A 14,211-nucleotide genomic window follows, 5' to 3' on the forward strand; every position below is an offset into this window, starting at 1 on the left:
TTTTCAAAACGTGTTTTTCAGCCCGAAATAAACGCGTTTTCTCAGTCCTTGGAATCGCAGTGTAACTGCCTGGCTCAGAAGAGCACACTGAGTCAGCCCTTAACCCCAGTGTGCAGAAATTGTCAAAACGTGTTTTTCAGCAGAAATAAACACGTTTTGGCAACTTTGGTCACCACCATGTAACTTATAGGGCAGGAACAGCACAGTTTTCAAAACGTGTTTTTCAGCCCGAAATAAACGCGTTTTCTCAGCCCTTGGAATCGCAGTGTAACTGCCTGGCTCAGAAGAGCACACTGAGTCAGCCCTTAAACCCAGTGTGCAGAAATTGTCAAAACGTGTTTTTCAGCAGAAATAAACACGTTTTGGCAACTTTGGTCACCACCCTGTAACTTATAGGGTTGGAACAGCACAGTTTTCAAAACGTGTTTTTCAGCCCGAAATAAACGCGTTTTCTCAGCCCTTGGAATCGCAGTGTAACTGCCTGGCTCAGAAGAGCACACTGAGTCAGTCCTTAACCCCAGTGTGCAGAAATTGTCAAAACGTGTTTTTCAGCAGAAATAAACACGTTTTGGCAACTTTGGTCACCACCATGTAACTTATAGGGCAGGAACAGCACAGTTTTCAAAACGTGTTTTTCAGCCCGAAATAAACGCGTTTTCTCAGCCCTTGGAATCGCAGTGTAACTGCCTGGCTCAGAAGAGCACACTGAGTCAGCCCTTAACCCCAGTGTGCAGAAATTGTCAAAATGTGTTTTTCAGCAGAAATAAACACGTTTTGGCAACTTTGGTCACCACCCTGTAACTTATAGGGCAGGAACAGCACAGTTTTCAAAACGTGTTTTTCAGCCCGAAATAAACGCGTTTTCTCAGCCCTTGGAATCGCAGTGTAACTGCCTGGCTCAAAAGAGCACACTGACTCAGCCCTTAACCCCAGTGTGCAGAAATGGTCAAAACGTGTTTTTCAGCAGAAATAAACACGTTTTGGCAACTTTGGTCACCACCATGTAACTTATAGGGCAGGAACAGCACAGTTTTCAAAACGTGTTTTTCAGCCCGAAATAAACGCGTTTTCTCAGCCCTTGGAATCGCAGTGTAACTGCCTGGCTCAGAAGAGCACACTGAGTCAGCCCTTAACCCCAGTGTGCAGAAATTGTCAAAACGTGTTTTTCAGCAGAAATAAACACGTTTTGGCAACTTTGGTCACCACCATGTAACTTATAGGGCAGGAACAGCACAGTTTTCAAAACGTGTTTTTCAGCCCGAAATAAACGCGTTTTCTCAGCCCTTGGAATCGCAGTGTAACTGCCTGGCTCAGAAGAGCACACTGAGTCAGCCCTTAACCCCAGTGTGCAGAAATGGTCAAAACGTGTTTTTCAGCAGAAATAAACACGTTTTGGCAACTTTGATCACCACCATGTAACTTATAGGGCAGGAACAGCACAGTTTTCAAAACGTGTTTTTCAGCCCGAAATAAACGCGTTTTCTCAGCCCTTGGAATCGCAGTGTAACTGCCTGGCTCAGAAGAGCACACAGAGTCAGCCCTTAACCCCAGTGTGCAGAAATGGTCAAAACGTGTTTTTCAGCAGAAATAAACACGTTTTGGCAACTTTGGTCACCACCCTGTAACTTATAGGGCAGGAACAGCACAGTTTTCAAAACGTGTTTTTCAGCCCGAAATAAACGCGTTTTCTCAGCCCTTGGAATCGCAGTGTAACTGCCTGGCTCAGAAGAGCACACTGAGTCAGCCCTTAACCCCAGTGTGCAGAAATGGTCAAAACGTGTTTTTCAGCAGAAATAAACACGTTTTGGCAACTTTGGTCACCACCGTGTAACTTATAGGGCAGGAACAGCACAGTTTTCAAAACGTGTTTTTCAGGCCGAAATAAACGCGTTTTCTCAGCCCTTGGAATCGCAGTGTAACTGCCTGGCTCAGAAGAGCACACTGAGTCAGCCCTTAACCCCAGTGTGCAGAAATGGTCAAAACGTGTTTTTCAGCAGAAATAAACACGTTTTGGCAACTTTGATCACCACCATGTAACTTATAGGGCAGGAACAGCACAGTTTTCAAAACGTGTTTTTCAGCCCGAAATAAACGCGTTTTCTCAGCCCTTGGAATCGCAGTGTAACTGCCTGGCTCAGAAGAGCACACAGAGTCAGCCCTTAACCCCAGTGTGCAGAAATTGTCAAAACGTGTTTTTCAGCAGAAATAAACACGTTTTGGCAACTTTGGTCACCACCCTGTAACTCATAGGGCAGGAACAGCACAGTTTTCAAAACGTGTTTTTCAGCCCGAAATAAACGCGTTTTCTCAGTCCTTGGAATCGCAGTGTAACTGCCTGGCTCAGAAGAGCACACTGAGTCAGCCCTTAACCCCAGTGTGCAGAAATTGTCAAAACGTGTTTTTCAGCAGAAATAAACACGTTTTGGCAACTTTGGTCACCACCATGTAACTTATAGGGCAGGAACAGCACAGTTTTCAAAACGTGTTTTTCAGCCCGAAATAAACGCGTTTTCTCAGCCCTTGGAATCGCAGTGTAACTGCCTGGCTCAGAAGAGCACACTGAGTCAGCCCTTAAACCCAGTGTGCAGAAATTGTCAAAACGTGTTTTTCAGCAGAAATAAACACGTTTTGGCAACTTTGGTCACCACCCTGTAACTTATAGGGTTGGAACAGCACAGTTTTCAAAACGTGTTTTTCAGCCCGAAATAAACGCGTTTTCTCAGCCCTTGGAATCGCAGTGTAACTGCCTGGCTCAGAAGAGCACACTGAGTCAGCCCTTAACCCCAGTGTGCAGAAATTGTCAAAACGTGTTTTTCAGCAGAAATAAACACGTTTTGGCAACTTTGGTCACCACCATGTAACTTATAGGGCAGGAACAGCACAGTTTTCAAAACGTGTTTTTCAGCCCGAAATAAACGCGTTTTCTCAGCCCTTGGAATCGCAGTGTAACTGCCTGGCTCAGAAGAGCACACTGAGTCAGCCCTTAACCCCAGTGTGCAGAAATTGTCAAAACGTGTTTTTCAGCAGAAATAAACACGTTTTGGCAGCTTTGGTCACCACCATGTAACTTATAGGGCAGGAACAGCACAGTTTTCAAAACGTGTTTTTCAGCCCGAAATAAACGCGTTTTCTCAGCCCTTGGAATCGCAGTGTAACTGCCTGGCTCAGAAGAGCACACTGAGTCAGCCCTTAACCCCAGTGTGCAGAAATTGTCAAAACGTGTTTTTCAGCAGAAATAAACACGTTTTGGCAACTTTGGTCACCACCATGTAACTTATAGGGCAGGAACAGCACAGTTTTCAAAACGTGTTTTTCAGCCCGAAATAAACGCGTTTTCTCAGCCCTTGGAATCGCAGTGTAACTGCCTGGCTCAGAAGAGCACACAGACTCAGCCCTTAACCCCAGTGTGCAGAAATGGTCAAAACGTGTTTTTCAGCAGAAATAAACACGTTTTGGCAACTTTGGTCACCACCATGTAACTTATAGAGCAGGAACAGCACAGTTTTCAAAACGTGTTTTTCAGCCCGAAATAAACGCGTTTTCTCAGCCCTTGGAATCGCAGTGTAACTGCCTGGCTCAGAAGAGCACACTGAGTCAGCCCTTAACCCCAGTGTGCAGAAATTGTCAAAACGTGTTTTTCAGCAGAAATAAACACGTTTTGGCAACTTTGGTCACCACCCTGTAACTTATAGGGCAGGAACAGCACAGTTTTCAAAACGTGTTTTTCAGCCCGAAATAAACGCGTTTTCTCAGCCCTTGGAATCGCAGTGTAACTGCCTGGCTCAGAAGAGCACACTGAGTCAGCCCTTAACCCCAGTGTGCAGAAATTGTCAAAACGTGTTTTTCAGCAGAAATAAACACGTTTTGGCAACTTTGGTCACCACCATGTAACTTATAGGGCAGGAACAGCACAGTTTTCAAAACGTGTTTTTCAGCCCGAAATAAACGCGTTTTCTCAGCCCTTGGAATCGCAGTGTAACTGCCTGGCTCAGAAGAGCACACTGAGTCAGCCCTTAACCCCAGTGTGCAGAAATTGTCAAAATGTGTTTTTCAGCAGAAATAAACACGTTTTGGCAACTTTGGTCACCACCCTGTAACTTATAGGGCAAGAACAGCACAGTTTTCAAAACTTGATTTTCAGCCCGAAATAAACGCGTTTTCTCAGCCCTTGGAATCGCAGTGTAACTGCCTGGCTCAGAAGAGCACACTGACTCAGCCCTTAACCCCAGTGTGCAGAAATGGTCAAAACGTGTTTTTCAGCAGAAATAAATACGTTTTGGCAACTTTGGTCACCACCATGTAACTTATAGGGCAGGAACAGCACAGTTTTCAAAACGTGTTTTTCAGCCCGAAATAAACGCGTTTTCTCAGCCCTTGGAATCGCAGTGTAACTGCCTGGCTCAGAAGAGCACACTGAGTCAGCCCTTAACCCCAGTGTGCAGAAATTGTCAAAACGTGTTTTTCAGCAGAAATAAACACGTTTTGGCAACTTTGGTCACCACCCTGTAACTTATAGGGCAGGAACAGCACAGATTTCAAAACGTGTTTTTCAGCCCGAAATAAACGCGTTTTCTCAGCCCTTGGAATCGCAGTGTATCTGCCTAACTCAGAAGAGCTCACTGAGTCAGCCCTTAACCCCAGTGTGCAGAAATTGTCAAAACGTGTTTTCCAGCAGAAATAAACACGTTTTGGCAACTTTGGTCACCACCCTGTAACTTATAGGGCAGGAACAGCACAGTTTTCAAAACGTGTTTTTCAGCCCGAAATAAACGCGTTTTCTCAGCCCTTGGAATCGCAGTGTAACTGCCTGGCTCAGAAGAGCACACAGAGTCAGCCCTTAACCCCAGTGTGCAGAAATGGTCAAAACGTGTTTTTCAGCAGAAATAAACACGTTTTGGCAACTTTGGTCACCACCCTGTAACTTATAGGGCAGGAACAGCACAGTTTTCAAAACGTGTTTTTCAGCCCGAAATAAACGCGTTTTCTCAGCCCTTGGAATCGCAGTGTAACTGCCTGGCTCAGAAGAGCACACAGAGTCAGCCCTTAACCCCAGTGTGCAGAAATGGTCAAAACGTGTTTTTCAGCAGAAATAAACACGTTTTGGCAACTTTGGTCACCACGCTGTAACTTATAGGGCAGGAACAGCACAGTTTTCAAAACGTGTTTTTCAGCCCGAAATAAACGCGTTTTCTCAGCCCTTGGAATCGCAGTGTAACTGCCTGGCTCAGAAGAGCACACTGAGTCAGCCCTTAACCCCAGTGTGCAGAAATGGTCAAAACGTGTTTTTCAGCAGAAATAAACACGTTTTGGCAACTTTGGTCACCACCATGTAACTTATAGGGCAGGAACAGCACAGTTTTCAAAACGTGTTTTTCAGCCCGAAATAAACGCGTTTTCTCAGCCCTTGGAATCGCAGTGTAACTGCCTGGCTCAGAAGAGCACACTGAGTCAGCCCTTAACCCCAGTGTGCAGAAATGGTCAAAACGTGTTTTTCAGCAGAAATAAACACGTTTTGGCAACTTTGATCACCACCATGTAACTTATAGGGCAGGAACAGCACAGTTTTCAAAACGTGTTTTTCAGCCCGAAATAAACGCGTTTTCTCAGCCCTTGGAATCGCAGTGTAACTGCCTGGCTCAGAAGAGCACACAGAGTCAGCCCTTAACCCCAGTGTGCAGAAATGGTCAAAACGTGTTTTTCAGCAGAAATAAACACGTTTTGGCAACTTTGGTCACCACCCTGTAACTTATAGGGCAGGAACAGCACAGTTTTCAAAACGTGTTTTTCAGCCCGAAATAAACGCGTTTTCTCAGCCCTTGGAATCGTAGTGTAACTGCCTGGCTCAGAAGAGCACACAGAGTCAGCCCTTAACCCCAGTGTGCAGAAATTGTCAAAACGTGTTTTTCAGCAGAAATAAACACGTTTTGGCAACTTTGGTCACCACCCTGTAACTCATAGGGCAGGAACAGCACAGTTTTCAAAACGTGTTTTTCAGCCCGAAATAAACGCGTTTTCTCAGCCCTTGGAATCGCAGTGTAACTGCCTGGCTCAGAAGAGCACACTGAGTCAGCCCTTAACCCCAGTGTGCAGAAATTGTCAAAACGTGTTTTTCAGCAGAAATAAACACGTTTTGGCAACTTTGGTCACCACCCTGTAACTTATAGGGCAGGAACAGCACAGTTTTCAAAACGTGTTTTTCAGCCCGAAATAAACGCGTTTTCTCAGCCCTTGGAATCGCAGTGTAACTGCCTGGCTCAGAAGAGCACACTGAGTCAGCCCTTAACCCCAGTGTGCAGAAATGGTCAAAACGTGTTTTTCAGCAGAAATAAACACGTTTTGGCAACTTTGGTCACCACCATGTAACTTATAGGGCAGGAACAGCACAGTTTTCAAAACGTGTTTTTCAGCCCGAAATAAACGCGTTTTGTCAGCCCTTGGAATCGCAGTGTAACTGCCTGGCTCAGAAGAGCACACTGAGTCAGCCCTTAACCCCAGTGTGCAGAAATGGTCAAAACGTGTTTTTCAGCAGAAATAAACACGTTTTGGCAACTTTGATCACCACCATGTAACTTATAGGGCAGGAACAGCACAGTTTTCAAAACGTGTTTTTCAGACCGAAATAAACGCGTTTTCTCAGCCCTTGGAATCGCAGTGTATCTGCCTGGCTCAGAAGAGCACACTGAGTCAGCCCTTAACCCCAGTGTGCAGAAATTGTCAAAACGTGTTTTCCAGCAGAAATAAACACGTTTTGGCAACTTTGGTCACCACCCTGTAACTTATAGGGCAGGAACAGCACAGTTTTCAAAACGTGTTTTTCAGCCCGAAATAAACGCGTTTTCTCAGCCCTTGGAATCGCAGTGTAACTGCCTGGCTCAGAAGAGCACACTGAGTCAGCCCTTAACCCCAGTGTGCAGAAATGGTCAAAACGTGTTTTTCAGCAGAAATAAACACGTTTTGGCAACTTTGGTCACCACCATGTAACTTATAGGGCAGGAACAGCACAGTTTTCAAAACGTGTTTTTCAGCCCGAAATAAACGCGTTTTCTCAGCCCTTGGAATCGCAGTGTAACTGCCTGGCTCAGAAGAGCACACTGAGTCAGCCCTTAACCCCAGTGTGCAGAAATGGTCAAAACGTGTTTTTCAGCAGAAATAAACACGTTTTGGCAACTTTGATCACCACCATGTAACTTATAGGGCAGGAACAGCACAGTTTTCAAAACGTGTTTTTCAGCAGAAATAAACACGTTTTGGCAACTTTGGTCACCACCCTGTAACTTATAGGGCAGGAACAGCACAGTTTTCAAAACGTGTTTTTCAGCCCGAAATAAACGCGTTTTCTCAGCCCTTGGAATCGCAGTGTAACTGCCTGGCTCAGAAGAGCACACAGAGTCAGCCCTTAACCCCAGTGTGCAGAAATTGTCAAAACGTGTTTTTCAGCAGAAATAAACACGTTTTGGCAACTTTGGTCACCACCCTGTAACTCATAGGGCAGGAACAGCACAGTTTTCAAAACGTGTTTTTCAGCCCGAAATAAACGCGTTTTCTCAGCCCTTGGAATCGCAGTGTAACTGCCTGGCTCAGAAGAGCACACTGAGTCAGCCCTTAACCCCAGTGTGCAGAAATTGTCAAAACGTGTTTTTCAGCAGAAATAAACACGTTTTGGCAACTTTGGTCACCACCCTGTAACTTATAGGGCAGGAACAGCACAGATTTCAAAACGTGTTTTTCAGCCCGAAATAAACGCGTTTTCTCAGCCCTTGGAATCGCAGTGTATCTGCCTAACTCAGAAGAGCTCACTGAGTCAGCCCTTAACCCCAGTGTGCAGAAATTGTCAAAACGTGTTTTCCAGCAGAAATAAACACGTTTTGGCAACTTTGGTCACCACCCTGTAACTTATAGGGCAGGAACAGCACAGTTTTCAAAACGTGTTTTTCAGCCCGAAATAAACGCGTTTTCTCAGCCCTTGGAATCGCAGTGTAACTGCCTGGCTCAGAAGAGCACACAGAGTCAGCCCTTAACCCCAGTGTGCAGAAATGGTCAAAACGTGTTTTTCAGCAGAAATAAACACGTTTTGGCAACTTTGGTCACCACCCTGTAACTTATAGGGCAGGAACAGCACAGTTTTCAAAACGTGTTTTTCAGCCCGAAATAAACGCGTTTTCTCAGCCCTTGGAATCGCAGTGTAACTGCCTGGCTCAGAAGAGCACACAGAGTCAGCCCTTAACCCCAGTGTGCAGAAATGGTCAAAACGTGTTTTTCAGCAGAAATAAACACGTTTTGGCAACTTTGGTCACCACGCTGTAACTTATAGGGCAGGAACAGCACAGTTTTCAAAACGTGTTTTTCAGCCCGAAATAAACGCGTTTTCTCAGCCCTTGGAATCGCAGTGTAACTGCCTGGCTCAGAAGAGCACACTGAGTCAGCCCTTAACCCCAGTGTGCAGAAATGGTCAAAACGTGTTTTTCAGCAGAAATAAACACGTTTTGGCAACTTTGGTCACCACCATGTAACTTATAGGGCAGGAACAGCACAGTTTTCAAAACGTGTTTTTCAGCCCGAAATAAACGCGTTTTCTCAGCCCTTGGAATCGCAGTGTAACTGCCTGGCTCAGAAGAGCACACTGAGTCAGCCCTTAACCCCAGTGTGCAGAAATGGTCAAAACGTGTTTTTCAGCAGAAATAAACACGTTTTGGCAACTTTGATCACCACCATGTAACTTATAGGGCAGGAACAGCACAGTTTTCAAAACGTGTTTTTCAGCCCGAAATAAACGCGTTTTCTCAGCCCTTGGAATCGCAGTGTAACTGCCTGGCTCAGAAGAGCACACAGAGTCAGCCCTTAACCCCAGTGTGCAGAAATGGTCAAAACGTGTTTTTCAGCAGAAATAAACACGTTTTGGCAACTTTGGTCACCACCCTGTAACTTATAGGGCAGGAACAGCACAGTTTTCAAAACGTGTTTTTCAGCCCGAAATAAACGCGTTTTCTCAGCCCTTGGAATCGTAGTGTAACTGCCTGGCTCAGAAGAGCACACAGAGTCAGCCCTTAACCCCAGTGTGCAGAAATTGTCAAAACGTGTTTTTCAGCAGAAATAAACACGTTTTGGCAACTTTGGTCACCACCCTGTAACTCATAGGGCAGGAACAGCACAGTTTTCAAAACGTGTTTTTCAGCCCGAAATAAACGCGTTTTCTCAGCCCTTGGAATCGCAGTGTAACTGCCTGGCTCAGAAGAGCACACTGAGTCAGCCCTTAACCCCAGTGTGCAGAAATTGTCAAAACGTGTTTTTCAGCAGAAATAAACACGTTTTGGCAACTTTGGTCACCACCCTGTAACTTATAGGGCAGGAACAGCACAGTTTTCAAAACGTGTTTTTCAGCCCGAAATAAACGCGTTTTCTCAGCCCTTGGAATCGCAGTGTAACTGCCTGGCTCAGAAGAGCACACTGAGTCAGCCCTTAACCCCAGTGTGCAGAAATGGTCAAAACGTGTTTTTCAGCAGAAATAAACACGTTTTGGCAACTTTGGTCACCACCATGTAACTTATAGGGCAGGAACAGCACAGTTTTCAAAACGTGTTTTTCAGCCCGAAATAAACGCGTTTTGTCAGCCCTTGGAATCGCAGTGTAACTGCCTGGCTCAGAAGAGCACACTGAGTCAGCCCTTAACCCCAGTGTGCAGAAATGGTCAAAACGTGTTTTTCAGCAGAAATAAACACGTTTTGGCAACTTTGATCACCACCATGTAACTTATAGGGCAGGAACAGCACAGTTTTCAAAACGTGTTTTTCAGACCGAAATAAACGCGTTTTCTCAGCCCTTGGAATCGCAGTGTATCTGCCTGGCTCAGAAGAGCACACTGAGTCAGCCCTTAACCCCAGTGTGCAGAAATTGTCAAAACGTGTTTTCCAGCAGAAATAAACACGTTTTGGCAACTTTGGTCACCACCCTGTAACTTATAGGGCAGGAACAGCACAGTTTTCAAAACGTGTTTTTCAGCCCGAAATAAACGCGTTTTCTCAGCCCTTGGAATCGCAGTGTAACTGCCTGGCTCAGAAGAGCACACTGAGTCAGCCCTTAACCCCAGTGTGCAGAAATGGTCAAAACGTGTTTTTCAGCAGAAATAAACACGTTTTGGCAACTTTGGTCACCACCATGTAACTTATAGGGCAGGAACAGCACAGTTTTCAAAACGTGTTTTTCAGCCCGAAATAAACGCGTTTTCTCAGCCCTTGGAATCGCAGTGTAACTGCCTGGCTCAGAAGAGCACACTGAGTCAGCCCTTAACCCCAGTGTGCAGAAATGGTCAAAACGTGTTTTTCAGCAGAAATAAACACGTTTTGGCAACTTTGATCACCACCATGTAACTTATAGGGCAGGAACAGCACAGTTTTCAAAACGTGTTTTTCAGCAGAAATAAACACGTTTTGGCAACTTTGGTCACCACCCTGTAACTTATAGGGCAGGAACAGCACAGTTTTCAAAACGTGTTTTTCAGCCCGAAATAAACGCGTTTTCTCAGCCCTTGGAATCGCAGTGTAACTGCCTGGCTCAGAAGAGCACACAGAGTCAGCCCTTAACCCCAGTGTGCAGAAATTGTCAAAACGTGTTTTTCAGCAGAAATAAACACGTTTTGGCAACTTTGGTCACCACCCTGTAACTCATAGGGCAGGAACAGCACAGTTTTCAAAACGTGTTTTTCAGCCCGAAATAAACGCGTTTTCTCAGCCCTTGGAATCGCAGTGTAACTGCCTGGCTCAGAAGAGCACACTGAGTCAGCCCTTAACCCCAGTGTGCAGAAATTGTCAAAACGTGTTTTTCAGCAGAAATAAACACGTTTTGGCAGCTTTGGTCACCACCCTGTAACTTATAGGGCAGGAACAGCACAGTTTTCAAAACGTGTTTTTCAGCCCGAAATAAACGCGTTTTCTCAGCCCTTGGAATCGCAGTGTAACTGCCTGGCTCAGAAGAGCACACTGAGTCAGCCCTTAACCCCAGTGTGCAGAAATTGTCAAAACGTGTTTTTCAGCAGAAATAAACACGTTTTGGCAACTTTGGTCACCACCCTGTAACTTATAGGGTTGGAACAGCACAGTTTTCAAAACGTGTTTTTCAGCCCGAAATAAACGCGTTTTCTCAGCCCTTGGAATCGCAGTGTAACTGCCTGGCTCAGAAGAGCACACTGAGTCAGCCCTTAACCCCAGTGTGCAGAAATGGTCAAAACGTGTTTTTCAGCAGAAATAAACACGTTTTGGCAACTTTGGTCACCACCATGTAACTTATAGGGCAGGAACAGCACAGTTTTCAAAACGTGTTTTTCAGCCCGAAATAAACGCGTTTTTTCAGCCCTTGGAATCGCAGTGTAACTGCCTGGCTCAGAAGAGCACACTGAGTTAGCCCTTAACCCCAGTGTGCAGAAATGGTCAAAACGTGTTTTTCAGCAGAAATAAACACGTTTTGGCAACTTTGATCACCACCATGTAACTTATAGGGCAGGAACAGCACAGTTTTCAAAACGTGTTTTTCAGCCCGAAATAAACGCGTTTTCTCAGCCCTTGGAATCGCAGTGTAACTGCCTGGCTCAGAAGAGCACACAGAGTCAGCCCTTAACCCCAGTGTGCAGAAATGGTCAAAACGTGTTTTTCAGCAGAAATAAACACGTTTTGGCAACTTTGGTCACCACCCTGTAACTTATAGGGCAGGAACAGCACAGTTTTCAAAACGTGTTTTTCAGCCCGAAATAAACGCGTTTTCTCAGCCCTTGGAATCGCAGTGTAACTGCCTGGCTCAGAAGAGCACACAGAGTCAGCCCTTAACCCCAGTGTGCAGAAATTGCCAAAACGTGTTTTTCAGCAGAAATAAACACGTTTTGGCAACTTTGGTCACCACCATGTAACTTATAGGGCAGGAACAGCACAGTTTTCAAAACGTGTTTTTCAGCCCGAAATAAACGCGTTTTCTCAGCCCTTGGAATCGCAGTGTAACTGCCTGGCTCATGAGAGCACACTGAGTCAGCCCTTAACCCCAGTGTGCAGAAATTGTCAAAACCTGTTTTTCAGCAGAAATAAACACGTTTTGGCAACTTTGGTCACCACCCTGTAACTTATAGGGCAGGAACAGCACAGTTTTCAAAACGTGTTTTTCAGCCCGAAATAAACGCGTTTTCTCAGCCCTTGGAATCGCAGTGTAACTGCCTGGCTCAGAAGAGCACATTGAGTCAGCCCTTAACCCCAGTGTGCAGAAATTGTCAAAACGTGTTTTTCAGCAGAAATAAACACGTTTTGGCAACTTTGGTCACCACCATGTAACTTATAGGGCAGGAACAGCACAGTTTTCAAAACGTGTTTTTCAGCCCGAAATAAACGCGTTTTCTCAGCCCTTGGAATCGCAGTGTAACTGCCTGGCTCAGAAGAGCACACTGAGTCAGCCCTTAACCCCAGTGTGCAGAAATTGTCAAAATGTGTTTTTCAGCAGAAATAAACACGTTTTGGCAACTTTGGTCACCACCCTGTAACTTATAGGGCAAGAACAGCACAGTTTTCAAAACGTGTTTTTCAGCCCGAAATAAACGCGTTTTCTCAGCCCTTGGAATCGCAGTGTAACTGCCTGGCTCAGAAGAGCACACTGACTCAGCCCTTAACCCCAGTGTGCAGAAATGGTCAAAACGTGTTTTTCAGCAGAAATAAACACGTTTTGGCAACTTTGGTCACCACCATGTAACTTATAGGGCAGGAACAGCACAGTTTTCAAAACGTTTTTTTCAGCCCGAAATAAACGCGTTTTCTCAGCCCTTGGAATCGCAGTGTAACTGCCTGGCTCAGAAGAGCACACAGAGTCAGCCCTTAACCCCAGTGTGCAGAAATGGTCAAAACGTGTTTTTCAGCAGAAATAAACACGTTTTGGCAACTTTGTTCACCACCCTGTAACTTATAGGGCAGGAACAGCACAGTTTTCAAAACGTGTTTTTCAGCCCGAAATAAACGCGTTTTCTCAGCCCTTGGAATCGCAGTGTAACTGCCTGGCTCAGAAGAGCACACTGAGTCAGCCCTTAACCCCAGTGTGCAGAAATGGTCAAAACGTGTTTTTCAGCAGAAATAAACACGTTTTGGCAACTTTGATCACCACCATGTAACTTATAGGGCAGGAACAGCACAGTTTTCAAAACGTGTTTTTCAGCCCGAAATAAACGCGTTTTCTCAGCCCTTGGAATCGCAGTGTAACTGCCTGGCTCAGAAGAGCACACAGAGTCAGCCCTTAACCCCAGTGTGCAGAAATGGTCAAAACGTGTTTTTCAGCAGAAATAAACACGTTTTGGCAACTTTGGTCACCACCCTGTAACTTATAGGGCAGGAACAGCACAGTTTTCAAAACGTGTTTTTCAGCCCGAAATAAACGCGTTTTCTCAGCCCTTGGAATCGCAGTGTAACTGCCTGGCTCAGAAGAGCACACTGAGTCAGCCCTTAACCCCAGTGTGCAGAAATGGTCAAAACGTGTTTTTCAGCAGAAATAAACACGTTTTGGCAACTTTGGTCACCACCATGTAACTTATAGGGCAGGAACAGCACAGTTTTCAAAACGTGTTTTTCAGCCCGAAATAAACGCGTTTTCTCAGCCCTTGGAATCGCAGTGTAACTGCCTGGCTCAGAAGAGCACACTGAGTCAGCCCTTAACCCCAGTGTGCAGAAATGGTCAAAACGTGTTTTTCAGCAGAAATAAACACGTTTTGGCAACTTTGATCACCACCATGTAACTTATAGGGCAGGAACAGCACAGTTTTCAAAACGTGTTTTTCAGCCCGAAATAAACGCGTTTTCTCAGCCCTTGGAATCGCAGTGTAACTGCCTGGCTCAGAAGAGCACACAGAGTCAGCCCTTAACCCCAGTGTGCAGAAATGGTCAAAACGTGTTTTTCAGCAGAAATAAACACGTTTTGGCAACTTTGGTCACCACCCTGTAACTTATAGGGCAGGAACAGCACAGTTTTCAAAACGTGTTTTTCAGCCCGAAATAAACGCGTTTTCTCAGCCCTTGGAATCGCAGTGTAACTGCCTGGCTCAGAAGAGCACACAGAGTCAGCCCTTAACCCCAGTGTGCAGAAATGGTCAAAACGTGTTTTTCAGCAGAAATAAACACGTTTTGGCAACTTTGGTCACCACCCTGTAACTTATAGGGCAGGAACAGCACAGTTTTCAAAACGTGTTTTTCAGCCCGAAAT

This window comes from Atractosteus spatula, chromosome 19, assembly GCF_055471065.1.
Source record: "Atractosteus spatula isolate fAtrSpa1 chromosome 19, fAtrSpa1.hap1, whole genome shotgun sequence".
NCBI classification, from domain to species: domain Eukaryota; kingdom Metazoa; phylum Chordata; class Actinopteri; order Semionotiformes; family Lepisosteidae; genus Atractosteus; species Atractosteus spatula.